The following is a 26,611-nucleotide window of genomic DNA, read 5'->3' on the forward strand; positions in this document are numbered from 1 at the left end:
TTGATTAACTCACAGCTTCTAGAAGTCAGAAGTCTGGGCATGGGCTCATGGGAAACAAGACTGAAATCAAAGTATCCACCAGCAATGTTTTCATCTGCAGCTCAAGGTCTTCTTCCAAGCTCATTCACGTTGTCAACTGTACTCAGTTCCTGTGGTTGTAGAACTGATGTCTTCATTTCCTTGCTGACTGTTGGCCAGGGGTTGCTTTCAGCTCCTAGAGCCCACTCTGGTCCTAGCCAAAGGATCCTCTCCCTGATGACAGGTTACTTTACCAAAAGCCAGTTGGAGAATCTCTCTAGTCTGGCAAGATAGATTTGGATATAATACAGTGTAATTAAGAAAGTGACTATCACATCATATTCACAGGTCCTGCACATATTCAAGTGGAGGAGATTATATGGGTTCTGTATATCACAGGGCTATATTGGGGACCATCTTAGAATTCTGCCCACCACAGGATATAGGGTCTTACATCTCCTTTATGCTTATTTTTTTGTCTGCTTGACTTATTTTAATCACTAAAACAGTTGTGTTGATTTTGAATTTATCTACTTCTTATAGTTGTATCATTTCCTTTTTTCTGCTTTATATATTTTGAGAACTTTTTATAATGTGTACACAATTTAGAATTATATTGACCTTTAACTTTAATAGTAACTTTTGTATTAAAATTGATTTTATTTGATATTAATATAGAGCTGAACCTTGTATTTGTCTTGTATATTTTTTAAATCTTTAATCACCCTATACCTTCTACTTATGGTACACATTTGTTATCTATTGCTGCTTAATATGATGATCGAAAATTTACTAGCTTATTACAGCAACAGTTTAATTTGCTCATGATTCTGTGGGTCAGCAATATGGGTGGAATTGAGCCGCATAGTTCTTCTCCAGGCCTTGCCTGGGATTGCTCGGGTGGTTACAAGTCACCTGGTAATTTCGATGGAGTTAGATGGTTCAAGATGTTCTTTTAGGTCTGGTGGTTGGTGTCAGCCGTTGACTGAGTTATTCTGTTTAGTCTCTTATTCTTGAGGAGGATTCCTGGGCTTCTTCCTGTGGTGTTGGCACGTGAAGGCTGAGAACAGAAGCTACGAGACCTTTTGAGGACTAGGCTTGGAAATCTCACAGTTTACTTTTCTGGTATCTCCACTATTTGCTTATTCATAGGCTGGGAGCAGGAGGAAAGTGTGTGGCCTCCATGTGAAGCTTGTGGAGATATGACAGTCAATAATGTTCCTCACAGCAAATACTTTGAAAGGAGGTCTGAGTGCTGCTTCTCAAGGGCCACCACATAGATATGGTTGAATACAATAATTAAAAACATTTTTGACTTTTGCTATTAGTGAAAAACTAATAGCAAAACCATATTATTGACTTCTATTTTGTGTTTTCATTGCTTGTGTTTTCCCTTCACATGTATCATATGAAGGATTCAAAACATTAAAAAATAAAGATATAAATCTTGGGCATAAATTCATCTTTTAAAAACCAGTTGCCATAACCATGGGTCAATTAACTTATGTAGACAAAAATTTGTTACCTGTTTTTTTTTTTTTAATCGAGTATACTTTTCTTCTAAACAACTAGCTCTAAATGGCTATCATTAAGACAATGTGATTATGTAGTAAAGACTTTAGAAGATATAAAACAATAATTAGCTTCCGCTTAGCAACTTTATTTTTCAGCTTGAGTGTAGTCTTCAGAGTTATTCATCCTGATTCTCTCCTTTCTGCAGTGCAGTCCATTGACTCTTAATATTTGTCTTTCCTTCTTCAATTTTTGGCTGGGCATATGTTGGGTAGGAATGAAAACTAGTTTTAGTTATAGAACTAAGTTATTTAAAATGGGATATTGATAAAGTGACATATGGAATTTCTAAGAAGTGTCTTTAAAGAGAAGATGCATGCTCATCTTCTTTTCCTTTTCCCCCTCTTTTGGCTAGAATACTATAGACAAGAGAAATAGAGCTGAAGCTACCATCTTGGATCACTAAGCAATAGCTGCCTAATGAAGCTGATGGAACAGTAAAATAAAACTAAAGCCCACTGCTATCTGTTCACTCTAGATCTTTGATATGGACATTTAGATGAGAGAACAATAAAATTACGTCTAATAAGCCACTGTTATTTTAGGTCTTTTGTCATTAGCTGCAAAACTAATTCTAAACATCTCCTTTCTGTTTGTTTCTGCTCACCATTTTATCCCTGGGGATATGTTCTGTTCTGAGGGGAACAGAACTATGAGAGGCAGCCATCTAGAAGGATAAATATGATCCATCTTCCCCAGCTTGAGGAAGGGGATATAAAAAATGGGTCAAAATTAGGGACAAAACTCATCTCTGACACAAAACATACATTCATTAAATATTTGTTAAATAAATGTATGAATATCAGAGATTGCTGCCTTATTTTTGACCCAAATGTTCTACCTGTCTAGAAGATCCCTCCTTCCTTTACCAGTTAGCCAACTCCTACCAATCTCTCAAGATACAGCTCAAATGTGACTTTTCTGTCAAGCCTTCCCAACCTTCTTTCCTCCCTTGCATATATCTTTGCTGTTGTCTCATCATGTTGAAATGTCAGAGAAATGCCCATCATTTTTCTTCTTTGTATTCTTAATACTCAATATGGTATCTGAAATGATGGAGGATAATTAAGGAAGAAATCCCCCTAAACATAAAAATTCACGTAAGACTTTCCTCTAAAGATTTACTTTCTTTGAAATTTAGGAGCAAGGGTTCTCCAAAGAAATACAACTAATAGGGTATATATGGGGTGAGGATTCCTTAACCAAAAGGCTTGGGACCAGAGGTGTTCTAGATTTCAGACTTTTTCAGATTTTGGAATATTTGCATATACATAATAAGATATTTTGGGAAGGGGATCCAAGTCTAAACACAAAATTCTTTTATGTTTCTTTTTTTTTTTTTTTTTTTTTTTTTTTTGAGACGGAGTCTCGCTGTGTCTCCCAGGCTGGAGTGCAGTGGCGTGATCTCGGCTCACTGCAAGCTCCGCCTCCCGGGTTCACGCCATTCTCCCGCCTAAGCCTCCCAAGTAGCTGAGACTACAGGCGCCCGCCACCACGCCCGGCTAGTTTTTTTTTTTTTTGTATTTTTAGTAGAGACGGGGTTTCACCATGTTAGCCAGGATAGTCTCGATCTCCTGACCTCGTGATCCACCCGCCTCGGCCTCCCAAAGTGCTGGGATTACAGGCTTGAGCCACCGCACCCGGCCTTTTATGTTTCATATACACCTTATACACATAGCTGAAGGTAATTTTATACAATATTTTAATACATTTGTGTATGAAAAGTTTGTGTACATTGAACCATAAGAAAACAAAAGTGTCATTATCTCAGCCATCCATGTAGATAATCTGTGGTGGTTTAGCGTCACTATCATTCTTGACTCTGAATTAATATGCTATGGATAAGCAATCATTTTCTTACACTTATTCACACTTAAGCACTTAACAGCAAAATAAATGACATAACATTAATAAAGCGAAAAAATAATAAGATCGGGGGAACTAAGCAGCACGGTAGCACCACCAGAATACCTGTATCAGCTGTTAACACAAACAACAAACAACAGCAGGCTTTCAGTTAGTCTCCACCTACAATGTTGTGGGTTTTTGTTTTTAGAAATGGGATCACTCTTTGTTGCTCAGGCTGGGTTTGAACTCCTGGGTTCAAGCTGTCTTCCTGCCTCAGCCTCTTGAGTAGCTGGGACCATAGGCTAGAACTATCGCACCCAGCTCGAATGCTGTGTTTTTATTTAAAATGATTTTTTAAGATGAGAAGAAACAATCAGAAGCAGTTGAGGGATGAAGAAGTGGTCCTCTAGGGATGAGGAGGCATTCTGCTGGATGGCTTTTTAAAATATTTCCTCCAGTCATCTGCCTCATTAACAACTTTTGTTCTTTTGTTAGCTCAGAAGTCTATCTTTTCTTTTCTTTTCTTTTTGGTGTTGATTTTTTTTTGACAGGGTCTTGCTTTGTCACCAGGCTGGAGTGCAGTAGTGTAATCATGGTTTACTGCAGCCTCGACCTCCCGAGCTCAATTGATCCTCCCACATCAGCCTCCCAAGTAGCGGGGACAACAGGTGCATGCTACCATGCCTGGATAATTTTTTAATTTTTTGTGGAAATGAGATCTCACTATGTTGCCTAGGCTGGTCTCAAACTCCTGAACTCAAGTGATTTTTCCACCTCAGCCTTCCAAAGTGCTAGGATCACAGGAGTGAGCCACTGTGTGTGGCTGTCTCTTTGATTTTACAAACTGACATTATTTCTTGCTCTGTTACGAATGCAGACTGCTGTAGTTCTTCAGTAAGCCCATCACATATTTTCACCATGCTGTCTATTGACACTTTTTCTGCAGCATTAACAAATGTCATCTTCATTATCAGTGTTATCACGATCACCTTGATTCAGAACCATTTCTGCTATTTCACCATCAGTCAAAGAATAAACAACTGGAGCCTCATTTTCTTCCTTTTTTTTTTTTTTTTTAGGCGGAGTTTTGCTCTTGTCATCCAGGCTGGAGTGCAGTGGCACAATCTCGGCCTACTGCAACCTCCACCTCCCAGGTTCAAATCATTCTTCTGCCTCAGCCTTCCAAGTGGCTGGGATTACAGGTATGCCCCACCACTCCTGGCTAATTTTTTGTATTTAGTAGAGACAGGGTTTCACCATATTGGTCAGGCTGGTCTTGAACTCCTGACCTCAGGTGATGCACCCCCCCACCCCCACTCAGCCTCCCAAAGTGCTGGGATTACAGACATGAGCCACCAAGCCCAACCCGGAGCATGATTATCAATGTCAAAACTTCTTCAATATCCACTTCTTTCAGTTTACTGATGGACTGTGAGACATATATTTTTTGCATACGTAAGGAGTCAGACATCTGGTTCCATTTAATGAAGAATGGGGCTGAAAGGGTCCTTTTTTCCTTGGGGATGCTAGATAAATGGCGGCGTGGTCCTGTGTTTTGACCGTGACCCATCCCTAGGCTACTTTTGGAATTTTCCACAGGTGGCATCATGTCGGCAATCAAAGAGTTTTGGGCTTTGGAGCTTTTCAGATTTTGGATTAGTGATGCTCAACTTTGTGTGTGTGTGTGTGTGTGTGTGTGTATACACTCACAGGCATACTTCAGAGATGTTGCGGGTTCTTTTCCAAATCACTGCAATACAGCAAGTCACACAAATTTGTTTGGTTCCCCAGTGCATATAAAAGTTATATTTATGTTATACTGGTCTATTAAATGTGCAGTAGCATTATGTTTAAAAACACAATGTATATACTTTAATTAAAAATACTTTGTTGCTAAAAATGCTAAAAATCATCTGAGCCTTCAGCAAGTTGTAATCTTTTTGCTGGTAGAGGGTCTTGCCTCAGTATTGATGGCTGCTGACTAATCAAGGCGGTAGTTGCTAAAGGTTGGTGTAGCTGTGGTAATTTCTTTTCTTTCTTTCTTTTTTTTTTTTTTTTTTTTTGAGTCGGAGTCTCACACTCTCACCCAGGCTGGAGTGCAATGGTGCAATCTCGGCTCGCTGCAACCTCTGCCTCCAGGGTTCAAGCGGTTCTCCTGCCTCAGCCTCCCAAGTAGCTGGGATTACAGGCATCCACCACCACGCCTAGCTAATTTTTTGTATTTTTAGTAGAGACAGGGTTTCACTATTTGGCCAGGCTGTTCCCGAACTCCTGACCTCGTGATCGGCCCACCACGGCCTCTCAGAGTACTTTAATTATAGGCATGAGCCACTGTGCCCAGCTGGTAATTTCTTAAAATAAGACCACAGTGAAGTTTGCTGTGTTGATTCCTTTTCCTTTTTTTTTCTTTCTTTCTTTTTTTTCTTTCTTTCTTTCTTTCTTTTTTGTTTTTTTTTGTTTTTTTTTTTTGAGACAGAGTCTCACTCTGTCGCCCAGGCTGGAATGCAGTGGCACCATCTTGGCTCACTGCAACCTCCACCTCCCAGGTTCAAGCAATTCTCCTGCCTCAGCCTCCCGAGCAGCTGGGACTACAGGTGCGCACCACCATGCCCGGCTAATTTTTTGTATTTTTAGTAGACATGGGGTTTCACTGTGTTAGCCAGGATGGTCTCAATCTCCTGACCTCATGATCTGCCCGCTCCAGCCTCCCAAAGTGTTGGGATTACAGGCATGATCTACCACGTTGTCTGGCCCACACCGTGTCTGGCCCACTTTTCCTTTTATGAGAGATTTCTCTGTAGTCTGCAATGCTGTTTGATAGCATTTTTAGCCGCAGCAGAACTTCTACTTCTTTCAAAAGCTGAATCTATCCAATTGGGAAAATAGCACTGATAGACTTGCTCAATGCAGGATGCCACAAACCCTCAGTTTGTGAAAAAACACAATATCTGCCAAATGCAAGAAAACAAAATATACCTAGACAGACATACACACACACACACACACACACACACACACACACGCACACACACACACACACACACCCAGATTTATTTTAAGGATATGGCTCACACCAGTTTGGAGGTTGACAAGTCTGAAATCTTAGGGGCAGTCAAGTGGGCTTGAGACCCAGGGAAGAGGTGATGTTGCAGTCTCAAATCCACAGACTATGTGGTGGCAGAATTCTTTCTTTTTTAGGAAACCTTAGCTTTCTCTTAAGGCCTTTGATTCAATAAGACCAAACCACGTTTTGAACGCTAATCTGCTTTACTCAAAATCTATAGTTTTAAATGTTAATCACATCTAAAAAATACCTTCCCAGCAACATCTGTACTGCCATTTGACCAAAAACTGGGGTACCATGGCCCAGCCATTTGACACATAAAATTAGACATCATAGGACCCTTAAATAGAAAGAAGTTTATTTAATAGTTGTATTAGTCTGTTCTCACATTGGTATAAAGAACTACCTGAGACTGGGTAATTTGTGAAGAAGATGGGTTTAATTGACTCAGAGTTCTCCGTGGCTGAGGAAGCCTCAGGAAACTTACTATGAGGGTGGAAGGCAAAGGGGAAACAAGGCATGTCATCACATGGCCAGAGCAGGAAGAAGAGAGGGCAAAGGAGGAGGTACTACACACTTCCAGACAATCAGATCTCATGAGGGGATGGTGTTAAACCATTAGAAAACACCCCCATGATCTAATCACCTCCCACCAGGCCTCACCTTCAATACTTGGGTTATTACTTTTTTTCATAGCTAAAGTTCATTCTCACTATTTGCTATGTAATAAAATTAAGCCAAGCTTATGTGAACCAAAAGCTCTGGGTGACAAGCAAAAAGAATGTGCACATCAGCAATATTCATTTAAGGTTAAAAGATTTTTAGTGTTATTAATCAAGAATTTAAATGTCCCAAAGTTATAATACTTCTTTGCTTAGGACAAGATGTCCTATTCATAACTCAGATGAAAACTATATAAAAAGGAGAAAAGAAAAAAGTGGTCCCTAGAATGCATTGATCTAGAGTAATGGTTCCAGTCTGCCATGTTGTAAATTTAACTTCTATTGCTGTTTGTGCACTAAAGGGCACTCAATTGCCCTGAAAGAATTAATGCAACTTGTAAAAAGTAGGCCAGCTAATTTATAGGCAATAGCTTACATACTAGAAAAAAACTGGATCAGTAAGTGATGCGATATTTATTTCCAAGAAATCTGGCAATGTTTTCTCACTGAAAAATGAGTAGGAATGAAGTCAATCTGAAAGTGATTTTTTTCTGAGGTGGGTGAGCACAAGGAAACACCTTTCACTGATGAAGGAGGAATATGAAGCAGCAGTCGCAGAGGTGAAGAGGAAGAGGAGTATTTGCCAGGAAAAATAGGATGGACCTTTCCCAGTATACATACAGGGAGGATGTAAAAGTCAAAAACCTGGGTCAAAATTAAGGCCAACACCAAGAAAGCAAAACCAATACTCTCAGGTAATAGAATTACTAGAATCCCATTCAGCTCTTCTTTTATTCATTCATTTCTCAATCTTCCTTTTTGTTTGACTCTTGTTTATGGAGTGTGTACCATATTCCAGAGCTTGATCTTGGTACTGAGGTTATGACAGGAATAACTTGTTCTTGCCTGACCCCTATCCATTCAGCCTTCTCCGGAGATTTCCTGTACATGGTCCCTGTTCATGCCAATGGACACTTGAGAATAAGTGTCTTTGCTGAAGGTGTTCTCTTGGCCTGAGTGTGCATTAACACTTCTGGAAGGATCCTCAACCTTTCAGAACTGACTGAGGTTGATCCTCAACCAATGAGAAGGAGATGTTGGATATACCCCAGCTTCCTTATCCCTCAGTAGAACAATTCTGAAGCATCTCCCATAGTTTCTGAGAGGATCTCCAGAAGGATTGAGGCCTAGTTCGCCCCCAGTAGTAACCTGCTCATCAACACTGTCTTTGCTTTCCTTCCTTCCTGTCTCACTTCTGGACTTACCTCTCAGAAAACCAAATCTGCATCTGTTTTGGGGTAAACCAAGCTAAGACAGCAGGGAAAAAGGCAGATAAGGTCCCTGTTCTCATGGAACATATGTGTCACCTCAGAGAGAGAGACAATAAATAAGTAAAGGAAATAAATATACAAGATAATTTGGGATCAGAACCCAAAGAAGGCAATAGCCACGATTCTGGAAGAATTGGAGGGGGTGGTCTCATCAGGGAGTATAGAGGGCCTCAGTGAGGAGGTGACCTATAAGCTGTGGCCTGAGAGAAAGGAGCAAGGTATGTAAAGAGCTCAGGGGAAAATCCCTTTCCCATGAAGCTCTTTTTTCCTCCCATCAGGATCCCAGAGTTCCTGGGGATCCTCCTTTCTCTTCCAGAGTTACACTCACCCTCCCATCCCTGCAGAGTTCAAATATACTTGGCTGAGGCAGCATTATTGGTTCTAGATGCTGGACTGTACCTGCTGCAGGGGAAGGAGAAGTACAGAGCATTATGGGCCTTCCTGCTTTGAAATCAGGCACCAAAGGGCCTTGGGATATCCCTGGGGACCCTGCCTCCCCTAGATCTGCCAGAATTCCTTGTCTCTGTGATAGTCTTCACTGTAATCTGAGACTTGTGGCCCCTTCTCCAGATCTGTCTCTTTCCCTTCATGCACAGCAAAAAAGAAACTCACACCCACCTTTTTCAATTCCTGGGAGGCTGGGATGGATGAGGGAGCATGCGGGGGCCATGACTGCTAGTAGTTTTTCTCTCCATTTCTGCTGAGCTCAGCCCAGTGGACTGGAGCTTCTTTAGGCTGCCACTCTGGGCCACTCTGGTTAGGGGAGAACAGCTGAAGCCAGAGGAAAAGGGTATTTCCTTATACCAGGCATTTCCTTTATTCTTCCTTCCATCAGTGGAGAGAAGAGTCAGCTTTCACCTGCAGAGGATCTAAGAATTCCTCTAGGGACATTCTGATTACCTCCTAGTAACATAAATTGGAGAGGGAAGGAGAATAGTCTACTCAACTTGGTGGTAAAGACTTCCCTTTTTTTCCCCTCAAGGTGGTGGATTGGAGGCATCGTTAGCATGCCTGTCCCCCTTGGAAAGACAAAATAGTGTATAGAGATTCACAGTGGGAACTTTATTCCAACAAACAACACACAAATTTAACAGGAAAACTGAAAGAAACCACAGATCCTTTGAATGAAGTGGCAGGCTACAGCCTACACCATGAGCCAGATGGAAAACTGCAGAAGACCACAGTGCCCAGGAAGGAGAAACCTTGTATGTGACCTCAGCTATCACCATTGCCTGAATCACCCTGGCTAGATAACCAGAAGCTCCTAAGTCTGTTACATGACCAGTTCATTACTACTACAACTGGAATTTGAGAGCCAACACTGTAAGGTTATTTATAACCAAGGAATCTCACAGAGTCTATATCATTTCTCTGCCATCCCTATCAGAGCTGGTGCTGGTACCTGCTGGTAGGAGACTTGAGGACAGTTCACATGTCTGGATCCTTTGCAGACATTTCCCAGCACCAGTGTGGAGTATTGTGGTCCCACTGCGTGGCTAGACCCAAAGGAACAGCAGAATTGGGCCTCAGGGACTCCTACTTCAGAAGCAGGAGTATACCACATCAAGGGAGCACTCCATGGGACAAAAGAATCCAGATGACTGGAATTGAGTCCCAGAACTTTCTGCTTGTGGGAAGTTTCTTTCAGCAGAAGCACAGGTGCAGTACGGGGCTCAGTGGGGAAAGTCTGCAGCTCTACCCCAACAGTTAGGCAGCCCTGGTGCTAATGAAGGGTCTTGGAGAAGAAATTTCTTACCCTTGCCCACCACTGCGGACACAGCTGGGACTTTTCCCATGGGAGCTTGGTGTGGGTGCACTTGTAGACAGACTTTCTGGAGCACTTAAGGGTGACTGCATCCCCACAGAAGGACTGCTCTTCAGTTCAGGTTTCCACAAGAGATCGAGTCACAATCCCTTTCTACATGGAACATCAGCATTCTTACAGATGTAGAGAGGTGCCTGTCTGATCTAAATAGCTGGAACACTGGGTCAGGAGTGTGACTGGGAGGCAGATTGCTTTCCTGCTGGCCTACAGGAGAGCTGAGGTGGCTATCTCCCTCCCCGTGAAAAGACCTCAGTGTGTTTCACTGAGAGCTCCCTCCACCATCTCTGTCAAGACTGGGACCTCAGCCCACTACTGGGTACTGCATTTACCCACTTGTTTTAGCCACAGCTGATTTGTACCCATGGATCCCGTCTCTACTGGCCTGAATCCTGAACTGTTTAACCCAGTAAATAAACTACTGGGGGAAAAATAATAAATAAATAACTGCACACCACTGAGGAATAAGATAAGCTTCAAGAGATCTCTGCCATTCTACCCCACAGGAGACAGCGAATCTGCTCACACACTGAGCATATTGTTACTACAACCAATATCTGAGAAAGTCATCATAAAGACTCTCTATAAACAGGAAACTCATGCAGAGTCTTCACTCTTGAAAGCATCCAGAGCTGAATTAGGTTACAATAAACTATAATCATTAAAATCACATCCTTAAGGGGAAAAAAAAGAAAAAGAAATTTAAAAATAAACACAGTTGAATAAAAAAGAAATTCTAAAATAATTAGAGGAAATACTCTACCCAAATGAGGAGGAATCAGAAAAAATAATTCTCGTAATATGACAAAACAGGGTTCTATAACTGCCCCCCCCGACAAAGATCACAGTAGCTTTCTAGCAATGGATCCAAACCAAGATGAAATCTTTGAAATACCAGATAAATAATTCAAAAGGTTACTTATTAAATTACTGAAGGAGATACAAGAGAAAGGTGAAAACTAACATAAAATTTTTTAAAAATCAGGATATGAATGAAAAATTTTTCTAAAGAGTTAGATATTTTAAAGAAAAAACAATTAGAACATCTGGAAATGAAAGACACATTTTAGGGAATTACAAAATGCAGTGGGAAAGTTTTAACAATAGATTTGAGCAAGTAGAAGAAACAATTTCACAGCTTGAAGATGAGCCTTTCAAACTCACCCAATCAGAAAAAATAAAGAAAAAAAACTCAAAAGAAGTTAACTAAATCTCCAAGAAATATGTGATTACATAAAATGGCCAAACCTAAGAATCACTGGTGTTCCTGGGGATGAAGAAAAAACAAAATGTTTGGGCAACCTATTTGAGGGAATAATTGAGGAAAACTTCCCTGGCCTTGCTTGAGATTTAGACACCCAAATATAAGAAGCTCAAAGAACTCCTGAAAGATTCACTGGAAAAAGGACTTCACCAAGGCATATAGAGTCATCAGGCTATGTAAACTTAACATGCAGAAAAGAATTCTAAGAGCAGTTAGACAAAAGTGTCAAGTAACCTGTAAAGGAAAACCTATCAGACTAACAGCAGACTTCTCAGCAGAAACCTTACAAGCCAGAAGGCACTGGGGTCCTATCTTTAGCCTCCTTAAATGGAGTAACTGTCAGCCAAGAATTTTATATCCAGCAAAACTATGCTTCATAAATGAAGAAGAAACAAAGTCTTTTTCAGACAAGAAAATTCTGAGAGAATTTGTCACTACCAGATTATCCCTACAAAAAAATGCTGAAATAAGTTCTAAATCTTGAAACAAAAGCTGGATGTGCACCATAATAGAACCTCTTGAAAGCATAAAGACTCACAGGGCCTATAAAAGAGTAATAATGAAAAAACAAAGTATCTAGGTAACAATATGATGACTGGAACAGTACCTCATATCTCAATATTAAACATTGAATGTAGGTGGTCTAAATGCTCCACTCGAAAGATACAAATTGGCAGAACAGATTAAAAAGTCACAAACCAAATATCTGCCATCTTCAAGAGACTCATTTAACATATAAGAATTCTTACTGACTCAAGGTAAAGGGGTTAAAAAAAAGATATTTTATGCAAATGGAAACCAAAAGTGAGAAGGAATATACTATTCTTATACCAGATAAAACAGAGTTTAAGGCAACAACAGTAAAAAAAGACAAAGTCACTATGTAATGATAAAAGTAAAAATCCAACAAGAAGATATTACAGTCCTAAATATGTATGCATTTAAATCTGGCATTCCCAGATTCATAAAACAATTACTACTAGACCTAAGAAAAGAGATAGACAACAACACAATAATAGCGGGGGACTTCAACACTCCACTTACAGCACTAGACAGGGATCATCAAGGCAGAACGTCAACAAAGACACATTGCACTTAAACTGCACTCTAGAACAAATGGACCTAATGATATTTACAGAACATTCTACCCAAGAACTGCAAAATATACATTCTCATTAGTACATGAAACAGTTTGCAAGATAGACCATATCATAGGCCTCAAAATAAAGTCAATAAATATTTTAAAAATTCAAATTATATCAAGTATATTCTCAGACCACAGTGGAATAAAACTAGAAACCAACTCCAAAAGGAACCCTCAAAACAATACAAATACATGGAAATTAATCTGCTCCGGAATGATGTTGAGGTTAACAATGAAATCAAGATGAAAATTTATAAATTCTTTGAAACGAATAATAGTGACATAAGTTATCAAAACCTGTGGGAAACAGCAAAAGCAATATAAGAGGAAAATTTATAGTGCTAAATGCCTAGATAGAATAGTCTGCAAAGTCACAAATTGACAACCTAACACACACTTCAAGGAACTAGAGAAACAAGAACAAACCAAACCCAAAGCTAGTAGAAACAAATAAAGAACAAAGAACAGAGCAAAACTAAATGAAATTAAACATAAAAACAATATAAAAGATCAATGAAACAAAAAGTTGGTTCTTTGAAAAGATAAACAAAATCAATAGATCATTAGTTAGATTAACCAAGAAGAGAGAAGATTTAAACAAGCTGTCAGAAATGAAAATGGAGACATTACAATGACACCACAGAAATACAAAAGATCAAAAGAAATACAAAAGATTTGAGGCCACTATAAATACTTCTATGCACACAAACTAAAAAATCTAGAGGAAATGGATAAATTCCTGGAAACATACAACCCTCCTAGCTTGAATCAGGAAGAAATAGAAATCCTGAACAGACCAATAGCAAGCAGTGAGATTGAATTGGTAATAAAACAATTTCCAACAACAAAAGAAGCCCAGTGCTAGATAGATTCACAGCGAATTCTACCAAAGAGGAATTGGTACCAATCCTACTGAAACTATTCCAAAAGATTGAGAAAGAGGGAATCCTCCCTAACACATTCTATCAAGCCAGTGTCACCCAGATACCAAAGCCAGAAAAGGACATAACAAAGAAAAGGAAAACTACAGACCAATATCCCTGATGAACATAGATGCAAAAATCCTCAACAAAATACTAGCAAGCCAAATCAAACAGCACATCAAAAAGATAATTCAAGCCACATGCAGTGGCTCACACCTGTAATCTCAGCACTTTGGGAGGCCAAGGCAGGAGGATTGCTTGAGCTCAGGAGGTCAAAACTAGCCTGAGCAACATGGTGAAACCCCATCTCTACAAAAAAATATAAAAATTAGATGCATGTGGCGGTGTGCACCTATAGTCCCAGTACTCAGGAGTCTGAGGTGGGAAGATTGTTTGAGCCCAAGAGGTCAAGATTGCAGTGACCCATGATTGTGCCACTGTACTCCAGCCTAGGTGACAGAGCAAGATGCTTTCTCAAAAACTAACAACAATTATAATAATAGTAATTCACCATGATCAAGTGGGTTTCATCCCAGGGATGCAGGGATCGTTCAAACGTATGCAAGTCAATAAATGTAATTCATCGCATAAACAGAATTAAAAACAAATCCCACATGATCATCTCAACAGATGGAGAAAAAACATTCAATGAAATTCGGTATTGCTTTATGATAAAAATCCTCAACAAACTAGGTATAGAAGGAATATACCTCAAAATAATGAAAGCCATCTCTGACAAACTCACAGCCAACATCATACTGAATAGGGAAAAGCTTAAAGCATCCCCCCTGAGAACTAAAATGACACAATGATGCCCACTTTCACCACTTGTATTCAACATAGTGCTGGAAGTCCTAGCCAGAGCAATTAGGCAAGAGAAATAAATAAAGGGCATCCAAATTGGAAAACAAGAAGTCAAACCATCTCTGTTTGCCAATGTTATGATCGTATACCTAGAAAACCCTAAAGTCTCCTCCAAAAGGCTGCTATGTTTGATAAATGAATTCATTAAAGTCTTAAGTTACAAAATCAATGCACACAAATTAGTAGTACTGCTATACACCACCAACAACCAAGCTGAGAATCAAATAAAGAACTCAATCCCTTTTACAACAGCAATAAAAAAACAAAATACCTAGGAATATGCTTAACCAAGGAGATGAAAGATCTCTACAAGGAGAAGGACAAAACGCTACTAAAAGAAATCATAGATGATGCAAACAAATGGAAATACATCCTGTGCTCATGGGTTGGAAGAATCAATATCATGAAAATGATCATACCGTCCAAGGCAATCTACAGGTTCAATGCAATTCTTATCAAAACACCAACATAATTTTTCAAAAAATTAGAAAAAAATCCTAAAATTCATATAGAAACACAAAACAGCCTGAATATCCAAAGTCATCTTAAGCAAAAAGAACAAATCTGGAGATATCACATTTCCTGACTTCATACTGTAAGGCTATAGTAACAAAAATAGCAGGATACTGGTATAAAAGTAGTTACATAGGGCCAGGTGCAGTGGCTTACGCCTGTAATCCCAGCACTTTGGGAGGCCGAGGGAGGCTGATCATGACTTCAGGAGATTGAAACCATCCTGGCCAACATAGTGAAACTCCGTCTCTACTAAAATACAAAAATTAGCCGGGAATGGTGGCACATGCCTATAATCCCAGCTCTGTAATCCCAGCTACTCAGGAGGCTGAGGCAAGAGAATCCCCTAAACCAGGGAGTTGGAGGTTGCAGTAAGCCAAGATCACACCATAGCACTCCAGCCTGGTGACAGAGCGAGACTCCGTCTCAAAAAATGAATAAATAAATAAATAAATAAATAAATAAATAAATAAATAAAAATAAAAATAAAAAAGTAGGTACATAGATCAGAACAGAATAGAGAACCTACAAAGAAAGCCAAATACTTACAACCAATTGATCTTTGACAAAACATACGGAAACATAAGTTGGGGAACAGACACCCTATTCAGTAAGTGGTGCTGGGAAAACTGGATAGCCACATATAGAAGAATGAAACTGGATCACTATCTCTCACCATACCAAAAATTAATTCAAAATGCATTAAGATTTAAATCTTAAGACCTGGAACCATAAAAATTCTAGAAGAAAACCTAGGAAAAACTCTTCTGGATATTGGCCTAGGCAAAGAAATTATGACTAATATCCCAAAAGCAAATGCAATAAAAATAAAAATAAATAAGTGGGACCTAATTAAATGAAAAAGCTTCTGCACAACAAAAGAAATAATCATCAGAGTAAACACACACCCCACAGAATGAGACAAAATATTTGAAAAGTATGCTTTCAACAGAGGACTAACATCCAGAATCTATAAGGAACTCAAATCAGCAAGGAAAAACACAAATGATCCCATCAAAAAATGAGCAAATGGCATGAATAGACATTTCTCAAAAGAAGACATCCAAATGGCCAATAAACATATGTTTTTGTTTTTTGTTTTGTTTTGTTTTGTTTTGTTTTGTTTTGTTTTTGAGACGGAGTCTTGCTCTGTGCCCCAGGCTGGAGTGCAGTGGTGCGATCTCGGCTCACTGCAAGCTCCGCCCCCCGGGTTCACGCCATTCTCCTGCCTCAGCCTCCCAAGTAGCTGGGACTACAGGCGCCCACCACCACGCCCGGCTAGTTTTTTGTATTTTTTTAGTAGAGACGGGGTTTCACCGTTTTAGCCAGAATGGTCTCGATCTCCTGACCTTGTGATCCGCCCGCCTCGGCCTCCCAAAGTGCTGGGATTACAGGCTTGAGCCACCGCGCCCGGCCGGCCAATAAACATATGAAAGAAAATACTCAACATCACATATCACCAAGGAAATGCCAATTAAAGCCACAGTGAGATGCCACCTTACCCCAGTCAGAATGACCATTATCAAAAAACAACAATATTGGCATGGATGTGGTGAAAAAGGAATACTTATACACTGCTGATGGGAATGTAAATTAGTACAATCTCTATGGTAAACAGTATGGAGATTTCTCAAAGAACTAAAAGTAGATCTACCATTTAATCCATCAACTCCACTGTTGGGTGTCTACCCACAGAAAAAGAAGTCGCTGTATTAAAAAGACACATGCCCATGTATGTTTGTCACAGCACAATTCATAATTGTAATAATATGGGACAGTCTAAGTGCCCATCAACTGATGAGTGGATAAAGAAAATGTGGTCTATGTAAACCATGGAATGCTACTTAACCATGAAAAAGAATGAAATAGTGTCCTTTGCAGCAATTTGGATGGAGCTAGAGGCCATTATTCTAAGTGAAATAACTCAGGAATAGAAAACCAAATACTGTATTTCTTATAAGTGGGAGCTAAGCTATGATTATGCTAAGGCATAAAGAGTGAGATAATGAACATTGGAGACTTGTGCTACTTTATATTAGCATCCACCCCATCCCTGTCCCCTCGCATCCACTGATCTTTTCTCTATCTCTATAGTTTTATTTGGAGAATGGTATATAAATTTAACCATACAGTATTTAACCATTTGAGGTTGGCATTTTCACTAAGCATAATAGCCTGGAGATCTATCCAGATTGTTTATTATATACGTTTATTCTTTTTATTGCTGAGTAGTATTCCATTGTATGAATGTAACAGAGTTTAACTATTCACCCATTGAAGGTCATTGGTTGTTTTCAATCTTAGCAGCTGCAAATAAAACTGCTATGAACATTCATGAACAGGTTTTTGTGTGAACATAAATTTTCATGTCAGATGAACGCCCAAGAGTGTGACAGCTGGGTCATTTGGCAAATTCATGTTTACTTTTAAGATAAACTGCTAAGTTATTTTCCAGAGTGGTTGTACCATTTTACATTCTACCAGTATTGTATGAGTGATAAAGTTTCTCCTCATCTTACTTAGTATTTGGTATTATCACCATTTTTTATTTTAGCCATTCTCATAGATGTTTAATGATATATCATTGTGGTTTTAATTTGCATTTTCCTAACAGCTAATGTTATTGAACTTGTTTTCATGTACTCATTTTCCATTCCTATTTCATTCTTGGTAAAATGTCTCTTCATATCTTTTGCCCATTTACTAATGGCATCATTTGCTTATTTTGCTTTTGGGATTTGAGAGTTCTTTATATTCTAGATAAAAATCCTTGCTGGGTATGTGGTTTGCAACTGTTTTCTCTAGTCAGAATATTGTTCTTTCATCTCCTTAACAGGGCTTTCACAGAGCAAAAGTTTTAATTTTTGATAAAATGAAGTTTATCAAATTTTCCTTTATGGTTTTATTGACTTTTAAATGCTCTTATATTGAGGAAATTAGTTCTATGACTGTCAGATGTACTGGAAATATTTTTCCAATTTAGGTTACTTTGTTTCATATAAAATTATTCTTTCTGTTGTATAAATTCATCATCATTTTAATGTATTACTTGTTTTGTGCTATGATTTTGCTAAACCTTCTCCTTCTTAAAATTCTCTTCTCCTTTGGCTTCTCTAATATATACCCAGATTTTCTTCAGCTGCCCCAAAATGTAAGACTTTACAAAAAAATTTCAGTTACTGACATCTTAATACAATTTTTTTTTCTCTCTACATTTTTTTTCCAGCCAATCTCACAACTTTATCTGCCACTTTTAGCTTTGACTTGTATTTCTAGCTCCAGACTGATGGGACATTTACATATGGCTATCATTCCAACACCTCAAAGTCAAATGTCCCCTCAAAAAATTATTTTTCTCTCCCCTTTGGTTATGATTATCCCCATCGTCCTGGGTAGGAAACTGTAGCATCATGTTAACCTTTTTTATTTATCTTATAAACACATCAGTAGTCACAAATTCCTACTAGTTTTATTTTACAAAATCTTCTCCATGGTTCAAATGTCAGTCATCACTAATTTGAGATGTTATAGTTGCCTTCTAAACAGTGTTCCTAGTGTTCTCTTTCAGCCCATTATATTCATTATCATCAGTGTTGTCTCTCTGGACATAGTCCAAATATGTCATTCTCATGCTCATAATCTGACAATAAAAGAGGAAAGTAAAAGGATATAATGTTAAAGATAAAAAATTATATGGAACTGTGGGTAGATAAGAGAATAAAAATTTTAGTAGATAAGAGAATAAAAATTTTATAGAAGAATATTATTTGCGACTCTATGACAATATATTTAAAAATCTGGAAGAAATGAATGCTTTCCTAGAAAAATATAAATTATCAAAATGGAATAAATAGAAAACCTGAATAGATCAGTAATCATGGAAGAGATGGAGAAGATAGACCATTTGCAGAGGGACCAGGCCTAGTCTTAGTTGCTATAGAGGGGAAAGAAATGAATACAAACTTTCAACCTAGAGTAAATTTACAGCCTACTAAATAGGTTTCAAAACCAACATAAACAGGTTCCACTTAATAGATTGGGCCAGGCAAAGCAAGGGAATGAGACTGGAAAATTTCATTCTTGTTTCTTTTGAATTAATGACCTTTTAAATTTTTTTTCCAAATAAAATCCCTTGCATATAGAAACATCAAACAGAAACAGAGTGTTTGTGGGATTAGTTTTTTTTGTGTGTGTGTGCCTCATTTTTGTACTCTAGAAGCCTCCAGATGGCAGCATTTTACTTTGGAAAATGTTCAGTGCTTGCAGTGCCTCTCCTGCTTTTTGATTCATAACAGCACCTGAGTCAGGCTGTCAACAGCGGGAGGGGACGGGAGACAAGGTGGTAGATGTGTTTCAAGATATTCTTACCTTTCACACTCTCCTCTGATTTACCATCCACAGAGATCCTCTGCAAATTGGCAGTTGAGGTAAGCACTTTTCTTACAGTCAATATAAAAACAGGCACTTTATTCCAGCTGCCTTTGTACCACCCTACAAAAATTAAACAGTTGATTTTTGTGTTCCTGACATACCATTTGCACAAAAACAATTTTTGTTTTTCATCTTGAAAATTAGGTAGTAAAGAGTCCATATTACAAAATAGCAATAACATGGCCGAGCGCGGTGGCTCACACCTATAATCCCAGAACTTTGGGGGCCGAGGTGGGCAGATCACAAGGTCAGGAGTTTGAGACCAGCCTGACCAACATGGTGAAACCTCGTCTCTACTGAAAATACAAAAAGTAGCCAGGCGTGGTGGCATGCGCCTGTAGTCCCAGCTACTTGGGAGGCTGAGGCAGGAAAATTGCTTGAACCCAGGAGAAGGAGGTTGCAGTGAGCTGAGATCACGCCTCTGCACTCCAGCCTGGGCGGCAGAGCGAGACTCCATCTCAAAAATAAAAAATAAAAAATGAAAAAAATTGAAATAACATTAGCCCTTGCCTAAATTGCTGAAATGTCCTACTTCTTGCCTCTGTAGAGCCTCTCATCCAAAGTGCATATCATGTCACTCTCCTATTCCCAGCCTGTGCCTTTCGTCACAACCAAAGTAAACCCAGCCTCCTTAAAACAGTCTTCAAGACCCTACAGGATCTGGCCCTCTCCACTTCCCTGACCTCATCTTCTACCATTCTCCGTCTTGTCTGCTCACTTGGTTCTAGCTATTATGGTCTTGATGCTTTTTGAACATAATGAGCATGTCCCACCTGGGACCTTTGCACTTCTCTATTGTCTCTCTGATTTTTGCATAGTTTGTGTCCTCAATAAAGTCTCTTCTCAGGTGTCCCTTCTTTGGAGAGGCCTTCCCTGATCACTGCCCCCTCTCCCAACCTTATCCTCACCCTGTTTTTTTCTCCCTCAGAAGAACAGAAGTATCTAATAATTTATTGGGTGTCTTTGTCACAAAGTATATAAATTCCATGGAGGACTGGGATTCATATTGTTTATTCTTATCTCCCCAGGACTAAAAAAAAAAAAAAAAAAAAAAAACCTGATACATAGTAGGTACTCAGTAAGTTGTTGAATGAATGAAAGAATAAGCAAAGTTCAGTCCTGATGTGTCTATACCATCTCTTTTGACAAGCTGTATGGCAGATACTTGGAAAGTAGTAGCCCAATCCTAATTAAGTGGTCTTATTGATGCTAGCTCATTAAATTTCTTAGATACCCATGAGCCTATACTTTTATTTCTTAAGCAGACACTTAATTTTTAAAAGTCTCCCCAAATTTGTCACTAAAACAAAAGTCGTCAGATAAATGATAGAGATTACATATCTTTAGCATTTATGTAATTGAAAACACATTGAAATTAGCATCAAATTATTCTATAATAGATCTGTGGAACTAATTCTTAAATAAAGTTTATTTTACTGAGAAGTTATGTAAGTTACCAAAAAGAACTTGTCACCTGTGTCGAAAGAGTGTTTGCATTACTAATCCTGGATGATATTTTGTCGGCAAAACAATTCTGAAGCATAGAATATTCAGGCTGCAAAGAGAAGAGTGTAAATAATTAAGATGTAAATTCAATTATGGCTGTCTCCCCATTACAGATCTTTTTATGGTAATAGCAATGTACTGTGTCCTCAATTTGTAAGTGGAATTGCATCCAGATATAAGTATGTGGAAAAAGAAGTTCTGAAAATTTCTTGTAAATAAAAAGCAATTTGTTAAATACTATTCCCATCTGTATGGATCTAGTTATACTCCCAATATTTCAGTTTTATAACTACATAGAATCTCAAAATTAAAACATAATAATTTAAGTAATATTATATTCTAAAAGATAGTGGAATAATTTTGTAAATTATTCAGTAACAATAAACAATCTTTAAGCTGAAATATATTAAGTACCTTCTTTAAAGTGGAATTGAGGACTTAATTTTTCATTCCTATCTGTCATCTTTCTAAGTGCTATTACCTTAATTTGTATTTTTTATTTTAAAAAATTATTCTGATGATTTTGTTCATGCTTATATTATAACTAATATAAATCTATTAAGAGTTTACAATGTGCTAGGCATTGTACTAAGCACCTTCAAATTACTTGATTAATACTCATGGGTTAGCCTGAGAATCCAGTTACAATTTATAATAAATTTTCAATGTAAAAATGAACTCCAACTTTAAAAGCACTGACTTACAAATGAAGTATCTTAACACAGTGTGTTGGTGAGTAGAGAACTGTCTGAACTGCGTGACTGCAACTTTCAATGAATGAAAACCTATGCAGCATGATAAATTGAATCAAATTAGAATAACGTGTATGTAGGAGACTATTGGAGCTCTTTCACATCTTATCTTCATACAGCATTCTTTGCATTTAAAGATACTACTGATGACAGTATTGCTTTCTGAGTATTTGCAAGGCTACAAAGGCTGATGCATGCGTGACTTGCGGTTACTTTCACAATAAGCATTATCCATGTGAATTCGGTCTGTGGATTGTTGTGTGGCAAAGTTCTTTGGCAGCAATGTCTCTACCCTCTGCAGTAAAACTTGTCTTTGCCCAAATAGCCACATCATCTCTTATTGCTATAGCCTCTAAGTTTTCTGCTGCTTTTGTTGTGTCTATACAATCTGCACTGATATGATTCAGTGAGACCTTGTTAGTATTCTTTGGCTTACTCTTGCCTTAACTAATCACAGAATAGTTCACCATAGGGAAGTCATGGTGATGGAGATTCTCCAAATCTCCTCAAAGTCACATGACAAGATGGCAACTTATTCTTTTGGCTTGCCAAAACGGATATAATGATCATCTGTGGTTTATCCCTGCTCAGCATCTGTTTCCCTACATCGAGGTAAAAATCAACTCCTTTGGAGACTGACCCTCCTCCGTTGATTCAGTTAAGGCCCATGATACTACTAGGGCTAAACCACGCTCTGGAGCCAGTGATTGGTACATGACAGTTGAGTATAATATATGCCTTGACTATAAAGACTAGTTAAAGAGTAAGCCTGTGATCTAAGCAGGCCAGTTACAGCCATTAACATAATTTTAGGACTTTCTGCTGGAACCATTGGGAAAGAAAAACTGTCTTTTGTTTTTTGTGGTGGCGAAGCCTAAGCTTGCTAGTAGCCATTTTGACGCCACTTGAGGTCAGCCTAAGAATGAAGGCAACATGGGGGAAAGCCAAGCTGGGAAGTGAAGAACATACAAATTACATTGTTTGAGCACCTAGATCTAGCTTCACTTGAGGCCAGCAATAAGCCCTTCACATTTTAGATTAGTTTAAGTTAATTGGATTGGGTTATATCTTTTGCAACCAAAAGAATCTTGAATAATTGAGTAGGCATGACCACAAACTAAACCTCAAGAGCCCTTATGTACCTATACATGCCTACCCATGTATAGGTAGATAGTCATATTGAAATATAGTATAGTAAATAGTCATATTGAAGACCTCTGTTAATACTGAAGAGCAGACCATGATATCAATTGCTGGCATATCCCTGAAGATCAGAAAGTGAAATGCAGATTGCTGGTGCTGTATTTTGGAATTCTACATTTCTGTCCTTTATCCTTTTCATAAAACTGGAATAGTGGAGAGCGCTGATTAGAGTGCATGTTACATCATGATGTCAGCGCTACAGTCTTAAAGCAAATCTTAGTAGGTGGTTGACAGGTACTGTAATTAATAAATAGATGGGGAGATACCAGTTGAGGTACCAAATTACTCTCATGTGATGGACATATTTTGAATTTAGGCTCTGCTTTCTAGCTTTGTGATTGTGGCCAAGTTACTTACCCTTTCAGCCACGGTTGCCTCATATTTAAAGTAGGAATAATAATAGTCCTGCCTAATAGGGCTTTTTAAGAAAATTAAACAGATTTATTTGGGGAACGAGCTTAGAACAGTGTCTAGGCATAATAAGTACTCAAAATGTGTTGATTATATTATTTCTCTTTAATTTTAGACATCACAACATTACCCCAGAGAGGAACCCAGGATTCTCACACCATGACACCATCCTCATCTGTTTCTCCAGCCACATTTGGACATGGATCTGGCAGCCAAAGGTACAAATACAAGATTCTATACTAGATCTTAGAAGGTTGTCAGTTTTTTGTGGGTTAATGGTTAATACAGAAAAGCAACAAAGTATGACTGCTATATCAGGATTATATTCAGCCTTGAAGCAATTTCCATTTTTATATGTTCACTTAGACCAGTTTGTATGCTATGAAATCAATGAGAAGAAAATTGTGTTGGCAAGAAATCTACCTGGTTAAAAAAAAAAAAAAAGAAAGAAAGAAAGAAAGAAAGAAAAAGATGTTTTCTTAGACTACATATGCCTTTAAACATTTTTATTTAGAATTTTTTATTTCCCTGCAAATATGTGATTATAGCATTACAAGGAAGACATTGTAGTTGTACAATAGCCTTCATTCAGCTCTCTTGAAGCAAATATTAGACATGTCTAGTGTAAGTAAAACCACATGTTATAATGGGAAACTATTATAAGAAAAAAGATGTAACATTTGAAATTGGTCAGAAAATCAGAGAAAGGTTGCCTTTTTGGCATATTTTTAAGCTATACTCCTTTAGATAGTATTGCAAAATATGAATTTCTGTTACAGGAACAAAATTATTAGAGAGTGAAAATGAGACATTATAATAATGTAATGAAGATTTTTTTTACTGAGATAGTTGATCTCAGTTTCAAGTAAATAATTACCCACATCTCTCAATTTAAGGCTGCTTTGAATGCTTTTTCTGCCTCCTTTTTTATTGTCATTCTGTTAGCTATCACATATTACAACTGTCAGATGCCTGAGTCTAGAAGCTACCCCTTTTAATTTCTTGCTTCTAATCTGCAGTGAAGAGGGAAATTAGATTTTCTCTAAAACAAGAGTGAGTAGGCTTTAAGTGAAAGTCTGAGAGTTTTCTAATGGTTAATTGGGTGACCTTAGTGTGTGGTTTTGTGATTTTTTTTTTTCCCCCTGAATACTCAAGGCTGCTTTTTGCTTACTTCCGGTTTTCTCAACCATGTCTAGATGAGGATATGACCTTTGGTTAAGTGAAGTACTTTTGTAACAAGTTTAAATTTTCAGGGAATTTCTATGTAGCTAAACTTTATACTTACACATAATTTATTTTCTTTTGTTCATGATCTTCCAATGGAGGTGCTTAATGTCAACAAGCAATAAATCTAGATTCTGTGTTTTGTATTGGTTGCTCTTCCAAATTAATACTCATCCCCCCTCTAACCAATCCAAGACAATTATTGGCCTCATCATTGTTCTCTGAATATACCTTGCTTACTCTTGCCCTTATGCAATCTTTTAAACTGTTGCTTTGAGGTAAGGCACGTTTTCCTACCTCTGTTAATGTTCTCATGCTTTCTAAGCCGTCTCACGTTCTAATGTTTCCATGACTCTAAGTCTGGACCACGTGGATCACTTACCATTCTAATTACCTATAACTACTTTCCCATGCACTGGGGGAGCAGGGACTGATCAAATACTATTACTCATTGTTCTCCACTTGGGGGTATATAGGCTTAGCATCTCTAAGTATACTATTACCTGCTCTGAGTAAACATACATTCTTTCTGCAGTACAGAGAAGACAAGGACATTATTAATACCCTTTAATCATCTTGTCTTACATCTGGTAGGAAATAGATGACATCTATTCAGTTAAGGATGACAAAACAGCAGACAGGATGGCTAGTGATTTGAGAAAAGATGTCTGTCCTTCTTTGTACATATCTTTGTTTCTCCTCAAACAAGCCTTCTTTGTATAAAGATGTCTGGAAATTGTCACATTACATAGCAGTGGGTAGGAAAAAGCAATTCCTTTACTACTGATGTACATCTATGCAGGGCTTCAAAGGCAACTTGAGCAGGTAACAGGTTCACCTATAGATATTAGATTAGCTCAAGCACTTTTTTCACAGGATTTCTTGTCTCAGACATGTGGTCTAGATATATGACTAATGTAGCTCTCTAATTGTGGATTCTTTATACTTTCAACTTTAAAAGATCTTTTCATAATTCTGTTTCTCCCCTCTAAATCTTTATGTTTTGTCAAAGGGAATCTTTTCTACTATGTTTCTTCCTGTTTTGAAACCACTCTGATGGAAAAAAAAAATGGTGTATTTTTTTGTTATATTTCAGAAGAAGTTTATTTTGTTTTTATTCTAACCATTTGTTAATGAGTCATATAAATCCCTTGGGTTTTCTTGACCTAAATTTCAAGTCTTATAAAAAAAATCTCACAACATAGTTAACAATTACTAGAGATGAATAAAATGTTTTATGAAACCCCTCATTCCTCCCAAGCCCTGAGCCTAGTATAGAGAGCTGCCTGGAGTCCATGTGACTGCACATTGCTCCAGAGAGAGTATGTGTGAGGAGTACCACCTCTGGTCCCTAAGCTGTTGCAAGATGGTGCCATTTTGAAAGAACAGCCAACACGAGACTTCATCCTGCCCTAGGGCCCAATAGTCCCTATACTCCACATCCTTGGGACCCCACCAAGATTCCCTCACATCCACCCAGAGGGTTGCAGCATCATGGCGCTGTCTGGACCCAGTAGTACAGCTGTGTCCTTGGCTTCTGAGCCCATGCTACATCCTATACCCTGAGAAATGGGTGGTTGAGCACACCAAGGAGGCTGCCCCCAAAGCATAGGGAGCGACAGCATCAACAGAATAAAGGACAAAATCATATGATCATCTCAATAGAAACAAAAAAAGCATTTGAAAAAGTCAATATCCCTTCATGATAAAAACTGTCAACAAACTGACTATAGAAAAAACATGGCTCAAGATAATAAAGGCCATATATGACAAATCCACAGCTAACATGATACCGATGGGAAAAATATGAAAGCCTTTCCCCTAAGATATGGAACAAGACAAAGATGCATACTTTTACCACTTTTATTGAACATAGTTTTGAAAATCTTAGCCAGAGAAAGAAACAGAATCCAAATTGGAAAGGAAAAAGTCAAATTATCCTTATTTGCAGATGACATGATTTTATATTTAGAAGAACCTAAAGTCTCTACCAATAAACGCTTAGAAACTGATACTCGATTTCAATAAAGATGCAGAATAGAAAATCAACATACAAAAA

The 26,611-nt window shown here is 38.2% G+C and overlaps 1 long non-coding RNA gene across 1 annotated transcript in view; it reads left to right on the forward strand.

Moving 5' to 3' along the window:
* Positions 1-4,515: 4,515 nt before the first annotated feature.
* LOC141407050 (uncharacterized) overlaps positions 4,516-26,611 on the forward strand; it is a 217,717-nt gene continuing 195,621 nt past the window's right edge. Inside the window, exons 1-2 of the long non-coding RNA XR_012414000.1 lie at positions 4,516-4,640; positions 23,444-23,546. This is a non-coding gene — a long non-coding RNA (uncharacterized lncRNA). The remainder of the gene's footprint in view (positions 4,641-23,443; positions 23,547-26,611) is intronic.

This window comes from Macaca fascicularis, chromosome 6, assembly GCF_037993035.2.
Source record: "Macaca fascicularis isolate 582-1 chromosome 6, T2T-MFA8v1.1".
Classification (NCBI taxonomy): Eukaryota; Metazoa; Chordata; class Mammalia; order Primates; family Cercopithecidae; genus Macaca; species Macaca fascicularis.